Source organism: Chrysemys picta, chromosome 10 (genome assembly GCF_011386835.1).
Source record: "Chrysemys picta bellii isolate R12L10 chromosome 10, ASM1138683v2, whole genome shotgun sequence".
NCBI lineage: Eukaryota > Metazoa > Chordata > Testudines > Emydidae > Chrysemys > Chrysemys picta.
In genome coordinates, this window is record NC_088800.1 from 57,375,572 (window position 1) to 57,392,748 (window position 17,177).

General features: G+C 45.0%; 1 protein-coding gene across 7 annotated transcripts in view; it reads right to left on the bottom strand.

The window, feature by feature from the left end:
- Positions 1-17,177, bottom strand: part of GSG1L (GSG1 like) — a 118,990-nt gene that overhangs the window by 65,094 nt on the left and 36,719 nt on the right. The gene's annotated exons all lie outside the window — the stretch shown is intronic.

Here is a 17,177-nt window from a genome sequence, read left to right on the forward strand (position 1 = left end):
GGCCATGGCCCCATGCCCCCCCTTGTTCTAGCACCCTGCTGGCAAAAAGAACATAAGCGCAGCAAAACCTCCTGGTACCAACGTCTTTGGTAGGTATAAAAGGCCAAAGGTTGGGAAAACCAATGAGAAAGCACTGGTAAGGATTAAAAATGGAGTGAATACCATGGTACTCTCTCTGTCCTGACCATTTTTGCCTTTAATATGTTCTTTCCAAATTTCTAGGCAAAGCTGCATTTAGAAAAGTCCATTTTAAGAAGCAGGTGGATGGGTACCAATTGCAGTAAGGCAATCCCTCTGAATGCGGTTATGCAGTTGGGGGGAGGCAAGAAAGACTATGTGCAGGGCACCTTTTCTAGCCTCCTCCCCATGTGGGGTGAGCAGAGCAGGTCCTAAAAAGGGCAGCTCAGTCAGACACAGCTGCTGAGTTGCACTCCTGCCTCTGTCCAAATGCAAAAACGACCGTCTAACAGCTGCCATCTGAGTGCTGGACTTGGACTTATGTGCATGAGTTCTTTTAGCGTGGAGATGCCAGTGGCCACATGGTGCTTGACAGGATGAAGCTCTTAATCCAACGGCAAGGGAACCAAGAAGATTGGAGAACGCCATCCTGCTGCAGCCTTCGTCCACCTCCACAGCCGTTGAGAGAAATCACTGCTGTTGAGGACTTGGGGTGGGGTGGGGTGGATTGCTGTTCGTCTGGAACCTCACCTTTGACCTTGCTTCCTTGGGTGACCCTACAGGGAGTGCAAGACTCCCGATAGCATCGCTCTCGGAATCATGGGAACGCTCAAGCTGCTCCACCATCTCAAGGTTATGATCCACTGGGGCAGGTTAGGATAACATAGGTATACTGAATTATGATATTGGAAATATAAAGATGAATTGCTAAATGGTAAAAAGGGCTTTGTTACTTTAATAGTTTATAGTTATGGATAGTGAATAAGTTTGAATGAGGTAACACTTATGCCACGGCCTTGACTTGGGTGGTGTTTTGCCAATTTTTTTCTCACATGGACTGGCTTAGATAATGCTTACTGCTGACAGCGATGTTTTGTTATGCTGCAAATTTTAGATAAATGTAAAGCTAACTTTCCTTTTGTGTATTTCTTATACTAGTTAAAAGTCCCTTTACTGGGAAAGCCCAAGAACAAAAAGATGTGAAAACATAAGGATGTGCAAATAGTGAAAACAGCAAATGTTGTGTAAATTGAAGCTTGTCCATGCAGGTTGTATGGGCTACATAGGAGAGTTCTTAATGCTGATTGGAAAAAAGTTAAAGATTTTGTAATGTAGAAATTTATAAGAAGACAAGAGAAGTGGGGGCCCAAGTTGGAGAAATACCAGACCAGAAACTGAAGGAATGAGACTGAAGGACCAGACCAGGGATCAGAGGCTGCGACAATCATCATGAAGTATAGAAGAGCTTCCCAGAACCCCACTGCTGAGTAACTTGGGCTCCTGCCTCTTCCATATTATCTGTTTATTGTCTGGCATAAATACACATTCAGAAAGTGGCAATTCTATCTGAAAATTTTATAAATAGCCTAAATTGGGTGGACTTGTGACTCAGTTTCCCACCTTATACTCCCAACACTTATACTGATAGATTCAAGAAGTTTCATCTATTTAGCTTAACAAAGAGAAGGTTAAGGGGTGACTTCGTTACAGTCTGTAAGCACCTACATGGGGAACAAATATTTGATAATGGGTTTGTCAATCTAGCAGAAAAAGGTGTAACATCATTCAGTGGATGGAAGTTGAAACTAAACAAATTCAGACTGGAAATAAGGTGTAAATTTTTACGTGAGACTAATTAGCCACTGGGACAACTTACCAAGGGCCATCATGGATTCTCCATCACCGACAATTTTAAATCAAGAGTGTCTGTTTTTCTAAAAGATCTGTTCTAGGCATTATTTTGTGGCAGTTCTCTGGCCTGTGTTATACAGGAAGTCAGACTAGATGACCACAACGGTCCCTTCTGGCCTTGGAACCTATGGATCTATGACTCTAGGTATATATGAGCAGAGGAATCACACCCTGGCTCATAGTGTAGATGTAGCCTATACGGCATGTTTTCAAATTCTTAAACATTCTCGTGGCTCTTCTCTGAACCCTCTCCAATTAATCTGCATTCTTGCTGAATTGTGGATGCCAGAGCTGAACCAAGTATTCCAGTAGTGGTCACAGTAGTGCCAAATACAGAAGTAATATAACCTACCTACATTCATGGATCCAATTAGCCCTTTTCAATATAGCATCACACTGGTAGCTCTTGTTCCGCTGATTACTCACCATGACCCTGCCCCCACACACACATCTTTTTCACTGCTTCCCAGGATAGTCCCCGTTCTTTGTTCTTAGATATCTAACTTTACATTTGGCCATATTAAAATGCATATTGTTTGCTTGCACCCAGCTTACTAAGTGATCCAGATTGCTCTGTATCAGTGACTTGTCCTCTTCATTATTTACCACTCCCCCAATCTTTGGGTCTTCTGCAAACGTTATCAGTGATAATCTTAGGTTTTCTTCCAGGTCACTGATAAAAATACTAAATAGCTTCTCTGGGCTTGCTAGTCCTTGTGACTCTGGTCTCGCTAGCCATCATTGTCCTGCTTCTTCATGTTTGCCCACTATATTGTTTAGTCTTTGGGATTTCCTCTGAGCTCACCAGCTCCTCCCACCCCCAAGCTCATCCAGTGCATTTTCTGTTGCCTGGATAGATAATGGGGAAGGAAAGAAACCATCATGCTGTCTGGAGTTGCTCACGACCATGAATGCCTGCCTCAGGACAGACTGTCAGAAAACAGGACAAACACTCCAGACTGGTGGTGTGGTTGATAATTAGATTTTACCAAGCCAGTAACAAATGTGAATTCCTGGATCACTATAACAGTCTTACCATGGAATCACAGACAGTCCCCTTGGAGTCTCCAATCTATCTTACCATCCAGACAAACTGGACTTCATAATAAAAGGTCACTTACACCAAAAATCACCACATCAGGTTCTCCCAGTCCCAAGAGACCAGTCACATAACCCAGATCAATTAGTACTCCAGATCTTACAGCAAAGGCAGTGCTGGCATTGGCAGCCAATTCTATAGTAAACTAACTAAAGGTTTATTAGCTAAGAAAAGGAAATCAGAGTTATTGAGGGACTAAAGCAGGTAAAATATATGAACAGGTGAGTAACAGTCTATAATTCCAAATAGTAGCAGAGATGTAGTAATCTGCCAGTTTCCCAAAAGTCTCTCAGGGCTACCCAGAATAACTCTGGGGATCTCCATATTCTTGTTCAGTTGTTCTGCCCTGTTAGAATCCAAACAGTCCAAAGATAAAGGATCTTTCCCTGAATCAATACTTATAGCTTCTTCTCACCGAAGACAGGCTGACAGTATCACTACCCATGCGGGCTTTTCCTTTGATGGCAGAGAGTGACAAATGCATTTTGAGTCTTTGACCTCCGATCATCACACACAATGACCACTTGCTTTAAAATTAGCACTTTTCTGTTGAAGTTCTTCATTTGCATTTCACACGGCTTCTTTCTCATTTGACTGCTCATTTGATGGGTTATTTAGTTGTGAGGTATACACAACGTAAGTATTTGCGACTACATTATAATGGGATGCAGATACATGAAAACAATGCAAGTAACATCTCACTTGTTTTCATGAAGATTAAACACCAAAAACACTCTTATACATTTACCAATTACTTTGAGCTATACTAATACACAAGTGAATTGACCTGGAGCTTCAGCATGAGCTGGCACCTGGTCTGCCAGCGTCCCAGCTCATCTGATTTTGACAGTCCTTCGGTATGGGTGGGATGGTGGGGATAGGAAGGGAATGATTCACATGCCTGGGTTCACAATTTCAGAGCAAACATTCTCAAAGTTATAAAGTAAAACGTACCTATTTTCTTACAGCATGGAATACCGACATTACAAGTGAGATTAATGCATGCAGTAATTTGCAAGCATTTCATAGAGTCGAAATACATTCTTATAAGATTAATACCTATTTGGAGCAAAACTAACACACAGGTGAACTGGTCTGGTCTCTAGCTATGAGTCTGTCAGTTCTTAGCTAATGCCTGGGACCTGGGCGAGAGCTGGCATCTGGCCTGCCAGCGTCACAGTAACTATACAAGTGTATTAAGTTGGAGGAGGAGTTGGGATGCTTTGTGTCTCCTTTGTGAAAAGGCATTAAGCCCCATTCAGGCTTAAAATAAGGGCATGATGGCCAAGTGAGCACGCCTGCTTTCTCGTTCAATTTCACCATTCAGATAGTTTTAGTGCTCTTTTTTTGCTTGTATGTTTTAGGCTCCCAGATTGGAATTGTGTGCCACAAATACTTGGTGTGATCAATAAGAAATGCTGAAAGAAATAAACATTGAGCATACCGTCGTGGCTGGCACAGTTTTCCAGCTCTGCACTCCCAGCACTGAGCATTCAGCCCATCTGTTGGGTAGTGTAATCTGATTATGTCAGACCATCTGCCTGATCACTTTGTGCTTCTGTGTAGAAAGCTGGGATGAGAGAAATAGATCAAGAAGCTGTGAGAGACTTCCTCACAAATTCTTCATGTTGCCTGGGATGCTGGCAGACCAAGTGCCAGCTCATGGCAAAGCTGAACACTAATAAACACATACCTGGAATTAATCTGCCTCACTTGTGTGTTAGCATTGTTAAAATAGTAGTATTAGAATCATAAAAATATGTTTAGTTTTTTTGATTGTTGTAGTTAGATTAATGCAGGCAGCAAGTTACAAATATTCAATATTTAATGCAGGCAGCAACTTACAAATATTCAATATTGAATATTTGTAAGTTGCTGCCTGCATTAATCTAATAACATCTGTATCCCATCTTGTAAAGTAATATTAGAGGGTTGTATTGTAAGCCTCTGTGACTGTGTAAATCATCAGGTAGGGGGCTAGCCATTAACTAGTGTAAAGTGCTGATTTCCAATAGAAGGTGTTACGTCCTGTCCAACAGGCAAGGTCCATCAACACCAGATTGACTATTGTGGAACATGAAATAGGACCAAAGATATTTGCTGTTTTGCTCTCTCTTTCTCTCCCCCCCAACCCCCCGTGAAGATCCCATCAGCTGAGTTTGCAGCTCAGAGCATATGGCAAGAGGGGGTTAAAAACCCCAAACAAAAGGAACTAGGGCTCTCTCTGCTGCTTGGACTCCAGTGGGCGAGGTTTTTCTAAGCATTGACAAGAGATCCCCAGCTGCTTAGCATAGGTAGCCCTAAAGGACAGCTAGAGTTTACAGATTATAGAAGCTTCTATTTCCTTTTGAAATTTAAGATTGTAACTCATTTGTGTACTTATGTTCACCTGCATTAACGTTGTAAATAATTTCCTTTCCTATGATTTATTATTATAGGATTGACTACAGGGGTTGTCTTTGGTGTGAGATCTGAGGTGCAATTGACCTGGGGTAAGTGACTGGTCCTTTGGGACAGGAAGTAACCTGAATATTGCTGTGGTGCTTGGTATAAGGGACCATCTATCACATAAGTAGGCTCACCTGGGTGGCAAAATAGATTGGAGTACCCAAGGGGACTGTGTGTGACTCCAGGTATAGTGCCTGACTGTTTACATTTGATTAATTGGTTGGTGAAATCTAAATAGAAGTCACAGCCAATGTGGGGTTTGTGCCGTGGTTCTGAACAGTCTGCCCTGCGCTTGGTACCCATGCTCCTGAGCCACTGCAGGGCAGTGTTACTCTGCCAAAACCCAGCAGAGGCACCTACAATTCTGAAATGTCATTAGACACTCAGCAGAAGGGATAGGGAGGATCATCCAGCCAAGGTGGCTGTGGCTACCAGACTCTGGGTACATCTACACGTTGAGCTGGAGGTGTACATTCCAGCTCAAGGAAACATATTCTCACTAGCTCTGGTCAAGCTAGTGCACTAAAAATAGAGCAGAGTCCTCGTGGCACAAGCGGTGGGAGGGGCTAGCTGCTCGTAGTCTGTGCTTACCATTTTGGATAGGTACCTACTTGAGACCTCCGCTGCATCAGAGCTAGCATGGGTATGTGTCCTGGAGATGGAACTCACACCTTCAGCTCAAAGTGTAGATGTACCCTCTGAGACTGCATGTGGTGAGTTTAATGCCCAGGCACAGTTTGGATCATGGAAAGAATGCTGGTTGTTTTGGTTTCATTTGTCTTTAATCTTGGATGTATTTCTTTATTTTCTTGGGATGAGGGGAGCTCTGTGCCAAAGGAACTAAGAGTGTGGGCTGGAGTCAGAAGGGAGGGTTTCCATTGTCTACTGTAGTACAGTTGATTCCTCGCTATTTAACCAAACAAGAGGAAGGTTGTTTTTATAATTAAGCCATTGGACTGGGATCAGGAGTCAATTCTGTGTGTGACTTTGGGCAAATCACTTGATACCCCTGTGCCTCTTTGTAAAATGGAGGTAATAATACTTCCCTACTTTGCAGCATTGGGAGAGAAACTAATTAATGTTCGTGTGGCACCTAGATATGGGGTGATGAGTGCAATGGAAAACCCATACAGTAATATCTAAAATAAGAATATTCCCCATACTTTTGTATGGAAAATGCATTAAATCTCATATCCAAAACAGAGTTTCCCTACTCTATCCCCAAACATGTCAGAGTTAATACAAGCATTGGTGACATACAACATGAGCTGCCAGTATGATGCTGCGGCCAAGAGCTAATGCGATCCTGGGGTGCATAAACAGGGGAATCTCTAGTAGCAGGGGCGGCTCCAGGCACCAGCGCACCAAGTGCGTGCCTGGGGCAGCAAGCCACGGGGGGCGGCCTGCCAGTCGCCGTGAGGGCGGCAGTCAGGCTGCCTTCGGCAGCATTCCTGCGGGAGGTCCACTGGTCCCGCGGTTTCAGTGGCAATTCGGCGGAGGGTACACCAAAGGCATGGGACCGGCAGACCTCCGCAGGCATGCCGCAGAATCCGCATTACCAGTGGACCTCCCGCAGGCATGCCGCCGAAAGCTGCCTGACTGCCGTACTTGGGGCGGCAAAATACATAGAGCCGCCTCTGTCTAGTAGGAGCAAAAAGATTATTTTACCTCTAGATTTGGCCCTAATGTGACTGTTGCCAAAACACTGTGTCCAATTTTGGTGTCCCCAATTCAAGAAGGATGTTGATAAAATGGAGGCGGTTCAGAGAAGAGCCATGAGAATGGTTAAAGGATTTGAAAACAGTGGGAGACTGAAGGCATTCAATCTATTTATTTTAACAACGAGAAGGTTAAAGGGGTGACTTGATTATCTACATGGGGGAACAAATATTTAACAGTAGGCTCTTCAATCTAGCAGAGAAAGGTAACACTATCCAATGGCTGGAAGTTGAAGCTTGCCAAATTCAGACAGGAAATAAAGATGCAAATTTTTAATGGTGAGAGTAATTAACAATTGAAAGAACTTACTCAGGGTTATGGTGGATTCTCCATCACTGACAATTTTTAAATCAAGATTGGATATTTTTCTAAAAGATCTGCTCTAGGAATTATTATGGGAGTTCATGACCTGTTATACAGGAAGTCACAATGGTGCCTTCTGGTCCTGGAATCTATGGATCAATGAATATATGTATCCTATTATTCACAAAAAGCTATGCTAAAAGAAAGTTGTTTGTAAAGTCCATCACTCAGCCATCCAGCAATATCAGATATAAAGTGTTCTGTGGAACCGTAATTCTGCCCCTTGTGCTATACATTATAACCAATCAATTCGTAACATCTCATAGGAAGTCTGTGATGGAGTCAGGAATGGAACCCAGTTCTCTTGGGTCCTCATGGAATGCTTTGTCCACAAGAGAACAAGGAACATTTTCTAAAGTTCCTAAGTCACTTTGAAGCCTTACTCCCAATGATTTTCACTGGACTTAGGCTACTTGGTGCCCTAGGCACTTTTGAAAACTTTACCTAACATCTTTCTTCACAGACAGATCTTTGCTTTGAAACTAATCTTCTATTTCCTATGAATACACATGTAAATTAGTTTCAGTGGTAGCCGTGTTAGTCTGTATCAGCAAAAAAAACGAGGAGTCCTTGTGGCACTTTAGAGACTAACAAATTTATTTGGGCATAAGTTTTTGTGGGCTAGAACCAGGGCTGCCCAGAGTGGGGGGCAAGTGGGGCAATTTGCCCCAGGCCCCCATGAGAATATAGTATTCTATAATATTGCAACCTTTTTTTATGGAAGGGGCCCCCGAAATTGCTTTGCCCCAGGCCCCCTGAATCCTCTGGGTGGCCCTGGCTAGAACCCACTTCATCAGATGTATGAAGTAAAAGATACAGGAGCAGGCATAAATACATGAAAGGATGTGGGTTGCTTTACCAAGTGTGAAGTCAGTCTAACGAGATAAATCAATTAACAGCAGGCTACCAAGGGAGGAGAAATAACTTTTGAAGTGGTAAGAGAGTGGCCGATTTCAGACAGTTGACAAGAAGGTGTGAGTAACAGCAGGGGGAAATTAGTATTGGGGAAATTAAGTTTAGATTTTGTAATGACCCAACCACTCCCAGTCTTTATTCAGGCCTAATCTGATGGTATCTAGTTTGCAAATTAATTCCAGTTCTGCAGCTTCACACTGGAGTCTGTTTTTGAAGTTTTTTGTTGAAGAATTGCCACTTTGAGGTCTGTTATTGAGTGACCAGAGAGACTGAAGTTTTCTCCTACTGGTTTTTGAATGTTATGATTCCTGATGTCAGATTTGTGTCCATTTATTCTTTTACGTAGAGACAGTTTGGCCAATGTACGTGGCAGAGGGGGCATTGCTGGCACATAATGGCATATATCACATTGGTAGATGTGCAGATGAATGAGCCCCGGATGGTGTGGCTGATGTGATTAGGTCTTATGATGGTGTCCCTTGAATACATATGTGGATAGAGTTGGCACCGGGATTTGTAGCAGGGTTTGGTACCTGGGCTGGTGTTTTTTTGTGTGGTGTGTAGTTGCTGGTGAGTATTTGCTTCAGGTTAGGGGGTTGTTTGTAAGCAAGGACTGGCTTGTCTCCCAAGGTGTGTGAGAGTGAGGGATCGTCCTTCAGGATAGGTTGTAGATCCTTGATGATGCGCTGGAGAGGTTTTAGTTGGGGGCTGTAGGTGATGTCTAGTGGCGTTCTGTTACTTTCTTTGTTGGGCCTGTCTTGTAGTAGGTGACTTCTCGGTACCCTTCTGGCTCTGTCATTACATTCATTTTCACATAAGGCAATTAGCCGGCACTTCATTATAACATAGATAGTTAAGCTGAAGGCAATCTAGATAATATTATTAGTTTCCTGCAGTATCTTACATCTTTGATCTTAATGTTAACTGGACACAGCCACATATATAATTAAGGCAATTAAGACATAAAAGGGGATTAGCATCTACAAGCTAATCTGGTTACATTGTTAAACTTCTAACAAGATATAGGTAAACACAGACAATTACTCTTGAAATTATTCCTACAAACGAATGAGTTGATGATTGCTAGTCTAGTACATCTCTTTGAAATGTACATACAAATAGATGATCTTGATTAAAAATTGTAATGCCTTCTGTTAGGTTGTTATGGGTCATACATAGGGTGGCCTGTCTGTCAGTGTCTCAGAATTGTATCCATGCAGTTAGTAATTGCATAATTGCACTGTGTCTTTAGGGGTGTGTCTACGCTTGTGAGGGTACACAGTTCCACGTGTGTTGTTGTGCCATAAACCCCCTACTATCCACATCTGAATCCCTGAAGCACGTTCCTGAAGGACAGTCTAGTGCACGAAAGCTAGCATGCATGATGTGTGTGGGTGTGTACTCCGCTTTGCTGTGGCATGGCCCCGTACCTGTTCTACAGTGCAACGTGGAAGGGAGCAAGGCACATGTACTAGGTCACGGGTATCAATAGTCCTCTAGGGCCATACTCACGGTGCATTGATCCCTTTGCTGCCTAGCCCTTACTCAAAGGTAGAAAGGTCCTTGATCTCCTGTTGCCAGAGGTACTAGCGACCTGCACTGAGCACCTGCCATAGATGCAGGAACTAGGGGTGCAGAGGGTGCTGGGGCTCTGCTCCTAGCCCTGCATGTTGGGTCCCGGCCCTGTGCCTATGCCCCTGCTACTCCCAGTCCTGCACCCCTGCTGTGGCCTCGGCCTCAGCCCCCTTACCTCTGTCTGGGTGCCCCCCTCCCGGAGACATGGACCTGCTCCTGGCCCCAGCTCTGCAGGGTGTGCGTGGGCAGGGGTAAAGGGTCTGGGTTTCAGCTCCCCCACTATTAAAAGTGTTCCAGCATCACTGTCACTTTCAGTTCTCCCATGAACTGTACTGCTCAGCACCTGCGATCATGGAGCATGTTCCAAGAGCTGCTGCCTGGTCTCTGGAGCCCACTCATGTGCTGATCAGTGTGTGGGCAGAATACACCCTCCTCCATGACTTCCTCTTTACTGGCAGGAACTTTCTCCTGTCTCGGGAGATTTTACAGATTCTGGAGGAGGTGGCATGAACCAGACTTCGTCCCAGAGATGGGAGTGCATGAAGCATCTCCTGCTCAGGTACCAGAGGGTTAAGGACTGAAACAATTGCTCTGGGAAGGGACCTAGCACATGCCCTTGTAGATGAGCTGGATTGTACGCTCTCCAGAACTGCAAGCAGTGAGCCTGAATTCAGTCACAACCCCCTCCTCAACCAGCCTCCTCATGCAACAGGATGCCAATGAGGGGCAGGGCAAGGCGGCATCAAGGACCATGGAGGGAGACTCCAAGGAAGTCCCAGAAGACCTGGAGGAAGAGGAGCATGTTACTGTGCACCTCTACCTGGCAGACCTGGTGAGGAATTATTTAGGAGGGCCCCAAGCTATGGCAAGAAAAGGAATCTCAGGCTGGCAAGTTATAATACACCCTCATGCTCCCTGGATCTATCCCCTCTTGTGCCAGGAATACATGCCTGGAAGCTAGCCCCGTCACCATATCCCCTCCCCAGGCTTCACCCCAACATTGTCCCTGAGCAAGACACAGCTGTAGATCCATGATTTTATGGAAATCCCATGAACCACTGCAAAGCATTTTGCATAAGCTATACCAGTGTATTAACAAGCAGTCACTCTGCCCTGTTCCTGTGCATTACTTGCCCAGCACGACAGTGATAGTTCCTTGGCTGCATGAAACGGGGAGGTGGGGGGAAAGAGGGAGAGAAGAAGGATGGCATCGGTTCTGAGCGGCCCTGAGTTGGGAAAGAACAGTTATGGTTGTGACAAAAACCCAACATCATCCCTTCCCCAGTTCCCCCATGCCCAGTCCTTCCCCTTGTGAATGGGAACTGCATGGAAAGGGGTGGGGGATGGTTGGGAGCTTGTGTGTGGGCCTGCCTAGGTCCAGGAAGGGAAAGGTTGTCCAAGGAAAGTCAGAGTGGTCCATTCTTCTTGTGATTATTGCAAATGTTATGTACCACTCCATCACCGCACTGAGCCACTCTGCAGATGCTGGGAGAAGCATCTGCTCCTTCAGTTCCATAGAGACAATGCTGTGTCCCTTAACGATGGAGAGGTGACTGGCTCGCGGTGTTAATCCAGAAGTTCAAGGGAGAAAATACACTTCCAGTGCATCTCTGTTTCCCTATCTTTTTCAATGCTGCTTGCTGTACACAGGGGCCAGAGTTTCTGGCAATGCAGGTGAGGTTGGTGGGCATTCTCTGTGATTCTCTGTTCCTCTTCCATAGGAAATCAATCTGCTAGCTTAAAATACAGTTTCCTCTCAAATTGCCACCCAGTCCTGTAAGCATAATTCAGCAAATTTTTGGAGTAGCAGAAATTTAAGCTGGTTCTTCAGATTTAAGGACTGTGCAAATGTGCTTGGTCCACCTTCGTAGCTCCTCAAACCACTCCACTCAGCCGAATGTAGAGGAGTCACCATTAGCAAAAACATCTCTCTGGCACTGGTGGCCAGTTGCCCTCCTCAGTCCTGGAAAGCCACATCTCTTTTCCATGCCAATGCTTTCAAAACTCCTGTGTTCTCCAAGTGATGGCCAGCCTTTAAAGAAGAAAAGGGTGACTGGTAATATTACCCCTGTGGGAACTGACCATACCCCAACAGGACCCTTGATACACTGTACGCATTCCAACATTTGAATATAAGTAATGCAAGTATGTATTTACCCTCAGCTCCTTCCTCGTGGGCTGCAAAAGTAGTCTGAAGAAAGGAGGCTGTAACAGCTGCACTCCTGGGCTACTAAAAACTATCAATATTGTGGCCTTCAGGCCTACGTTATGGGGGCATTTCTTAGGTTCCGTCAAAGGAGAAATGAAATATAATGCTAGCCATCTGTTTGACTCGGCAGACCATTCCGATACCAACAGGGAACCCATTCCACTGGGAAGGCAGCAGTTGTACTGCAGAGACAGCAGAGGAAGATGCCGAAGGACTCTGGAGGACCTGCTTGTTGGCATACACAAAAGGAGTCAAGAGCAGCTGGACTGATTTAGGGCAAGGGAGGATCAGGCTTTTGGCTAGGAGGAGGCATTCCTGTAAATGGAGAGACAGCCCAGGCAATGGGAGCGTGGCCACAGGGAATGGGAGTGTGCACTCATGCAGTGTCTAGTCCGACTGGCGGTAGAATGCTTTTGGGGCTCACCCACTGCTTTTGCTGCTGCTCCTCTCCTGGAACAGGCAGCACCTCTCACTTCTGATCCTCCTCCCTCAGATGCCCAGGCTGCAGCTGAGGCAGTGAATTCCAACCCCCACCCACCAGGGAGGAGCATGCTGGACACCAGCCACAATATACTCTGCTGGCATCTGAAACCCCTCTCATAGACTCATAGACTTTAAGGTCAGAAGGGACCATTATGATCATCTGGTCTGACCTCCCGCATGATGCAGGCCTTCCCGACCCCAAATATGGCGATCAGTAAAACCCCAAGCACGTAGGCAAGATTCTCCAGCCTAACCCTCATTAGCCATTATACTATTTACCTGCCATGGCACGCTGTTCCTTTGACTAAAATCATGTTATCCCATTAAACCATTCCCTCCATAAACTTATCTAGCTTAATCTTAAACCCAGACAGGTCCTTCGCCCCCACCGTTTCCCTCGGAAGGCTGTCAGGGGAACTCCCCAGAGCATGGAGGAGGGAAACGATGGGCTCCATCTTGTCCCTGTAGCCCAGCCTAGGATCAGCCCCCAAGCCCCACACAGAGTCCCTGTTTGTCTCCCTGCACCATAATCCACAGTTGTCCCCTTCCACCTGCCCTTTATCGGGGGGGAGGGGAAGAGCAAGAAGACATTTCCACAGACATTAATGTTTGCCCATTCCTCTGGGATTTTTTTTTGGTTGGTTGGTTCATTTGTTTCGGTTTTAAAGAAAAGTTTGCTAAGGGTATGTAACTAAAAATTTCTATTAATTTCCCTTGTGTGCGCATCTTGTTTTCTGATACTCAACATGATACTTCCCAGAGACTGGAAAGGGAGTAGCAGAATTCACAGCTCATGATGGTGATTTATTAAAAATCTGGTACCATGGAACTGCAAACAATTTCATCCCTGCACCAAACCTTTCCAGGCTCCCCCACTCATGAATTTGCTACCTTGACAATGAAGTAAGCGGTGAAATAACTGTTGCATCCAAAGCACCACAATGAAAACCAGAAGAGAATTTAACGGACACATCTTTATGTCTTTGTTAATAATTTGTGATAATACAGAGAGGAAACAAAAGTAAAATAACGGGAGATATGTAACAGTGAGTGGTGCTTTTACAACTCGTGTGTAGACTTCAGTATTGATATAGCCTGGTAAAATGCCCCAATAGTTGACTTCCCAAATTGGTTTACAACAGACTGATAGCTGTCAGATGTTGCCAGATTCCAAAGGGTGATAGCCACATGCTTCTGTTCTATGGGTTTCCAAAAATGAGAGGCCTGGCCCTGGAGGGTTGGGGCAAGCACTTTGCACAAGGCAATGAATTTCTGCTTTCTCATTCAGAAGTTCTTCAGCCACTAGTCATCCTCCTTGACAATGTGGACCCATCACACCATGCTGATTCTCCAGGGCCAGAAGCAGCAATCCACCTGCGACCATGCCATTGCAATCCTGGCATTGAAAAGATCTGTTCAATGGGACCCAAATGGATTTTCATTCCTCTTCTGGGTCAGCCATCTTCACCATCTGAAATCTTTTTGGACTGATTCTGTCCAGTAACTAGTACTGCACCGCATGAACATTTGTCCCACGAGCAGGAGAAGAACGACATCATCATAAACTTGCTCCATGACTCCAATGCAGTTTGGCAGAAGGGAGAGATGACAGAGGTGCCGTTGTCAAATGCATGAAGGTACAGTTCCAGCAACGTGAAGCAAGGCAGTTCCTAGAATGTCTCCTGTGACGCACAGAACTCTGGGACACTGCTCCTGAAACGTTACCATTAACATTGCATACTGAATAGGTGCAGTGTAAATGAGGGCACTCAACAGTGCACAGCATATACCCATACCCAGTACAGCATCTCTGGCCACGTGGTGCAGGTACAGAGTACATGGTCTAGTAGTACATGGACAAGTAACTGTGTACACTTTAAAGTGCAGACATAGGCTAAGAGAGGCACAGGAAGTGACTCTGGGTGAGAGTCCAGAAGACAGAGAGCTCTGGAGAGTCTGTGAAGCCTCTATCTCATTTTAAATATCATACTTTTCCTTTTATTATTTTTGTCTTTTTTTATTAGCTGGGAGATGCCCTAGCCCCCTTTTTATTTTCAGAGAAAGCAAGCAAAAAGCCCACATGGGGAAAATGCTGGAAAGAGAAGTATCCCAGCTGTTAACAGCTCTAAATATTGTCTCATAAAGATACTCAGTAGACTGTCTTCTGTGCCTAAAAGACTTGAGACTTTAAGATTGTCCTCTGTAATGTCTAGTAAATAAGGTTGTTAAACTTCTGCTTAGTAATGGTGTTCTGTTAAACTGTATTATAATATCTGTGGGAGAGGAAGAAAGGGTCGGCCCCCGACATAAGAACTGACGTCTAAGAAGGAAGCTGTATAATTGACTGTGAAGTTGTGGTTAAGATTATAAGAATTTGGTTTCATCGTTAACCAGGTGCAAATGATACATTTGATTGATTTTTGGTAAAATTTGCTAGTTAGGATTTATAACCAAATGGGCAGCCACCTTCTTGTGCCATCTCTTAGAGTTTATACAAGCACTGATTATATTTTTAATACTCATTTTATGATTTCATTCCAACCTAATGTTGAGACTCACTTGTTTGATTTCTGGATTTGATTCTGTTTTGATAGTGTTTTATTCTTAGTTTAGTATTATTAATAATAGCTTAGCTATGGTGATATGTTTCCTTGATTTTTATTTTAGTTCATTTAAGAATTTTAATAAAGTTTATAAAATAGAAACTGATCCAGACAACAGCTCCAACTTTGTCCTTTCCGGGGGGGGGGGGGTGCTCGACCCCTGCTCCACCCCAGGTCCCGCCCCCACTCCACCCCTTCCCCTGAGCGCCTATCCCCACCCTCCCTCTTTCTGCCCCTGCCCTGTTCTGCCCCCTGCCCCAAGTGTGCCCCTCCCTCGCTCCTTTCCCCCACAGTGCCTCCTGCACGCCACTAAACAGCTGATCCACAGTGGGCGGGAGGTGCTGGGGGCAGGGGCAGGTGCTGATCAGCGGGAGGCGCTGGGCAGGGAGGGAGAGGAGCTGATGGGGGGACTGATGGGGGGTGCACCCACCATTCCCCCCCCCCCGGGTGTTCCAGCCCCGGAGCACCCATGAAGTTGGTGCCTATGGATCCAGAATCACATCTCTTTCAATAAGCAACCTGTGTCCAGAACCTTTAAGGGCCTGGGTGAAGACCAGCCTGTCAATATAAAAGCATGGGAAGTGCCGCCTAATGTGTCTGTTGTTCTCACCTGTGAAAGACATACAATGCTTTCTACTGTATGTTCATCATCTGTCCAAGCTCCTGCCATACCTCCCCAGGTTAGCGAACTCCTTAGCAGTCTGACCACTGCAGATGCTGGTTGGTGTGGGAAATCCCCACAGCAAGATGACTCAAACAGATCAAAAAGTTAGTGGCGAAATAATTGAGTCCTAAAATGTTACGATGTAAAGAAACCTGTAACTATTCGATGTGAAGCCAGTGAACGCAGCATTATTACAGACTGGCCAGCCTGTGCCATTTGCCTTGTCTTGGACTATTTCCGACAAAGCAAAGCTCAAACATAGAAAGATTGCCTAGCCATTATGTTTAAATGCATCAAGTTTGACCAATCTGTCCTGGGACATGATCATATCCACGTGGATACAGACAACAAACCTTTGGGATCCATCTTCAAAAACCCTTTGCTTCAAAATGTCTTCAAAGAATGCTAATGAAAATTCAAAACTCATTGCTTGGACATAGAATACAAAGAAGGTGTCTGATGTTCATTGCAGACTCTGTTCAGCACAGCAGGGCCATTAGGAACTTGAACATATCAAAAAGGCAGAATTCCTTTCTGTGACAGGTAGCTTCTGCAGATACAAAGACCTTCCCAAACAGATGCTGCACTGCCAGCACTCAGACCAGTCACATACTCTGCTCCCAGAGCCAGAACCCAGTATTCTAGTGCCAGTTCGCAAATAGCTATCTAACCCAGCGATGAAGTGCATGCTCTAGCTCCTTCTGTGGGCGATGGGCTGCTCCTCAGAGAAGTTAAAAGCATGCTCTCCTTTATTTCCCCCTTCCCCTCCTCCAGTACCCCAGTTACTCCATACCTGGGGTAATTCAGGACTGTGTTATGCACCTGTGTGGTGGGGGTTCAAATCCAGCTGATAGTGGGACGAGCAGAAGTATATGTAAATTAGTGTGAGGACCCCAGGGAAAACAGTTTAAATCATTTTATATTACAGAAGAACAGTCAAACTGGCTCAAACAATAGGCCAGCTAGCCCAGTATCCTGTCTTCCAACAGTGTCCAGTACCAGAGGCTTCAGAGGGAATGAACAGAACAGGGCAGTTACCAAGTGATCCATCCCTGTCATCTAGTCCCAGCTTCTGGCAGTTAGACATTTAGGGACACCCAGAGCATAGGGCTGCATCTTGCCTAATAGCCATTGATGGATCTATCTCCATTAATTTATCTAATTCGTTTTTGAACCCAGTTATATTTTTGTCCTTCACAACATCCCCTGGCAACACGTTCCACAGGTTCA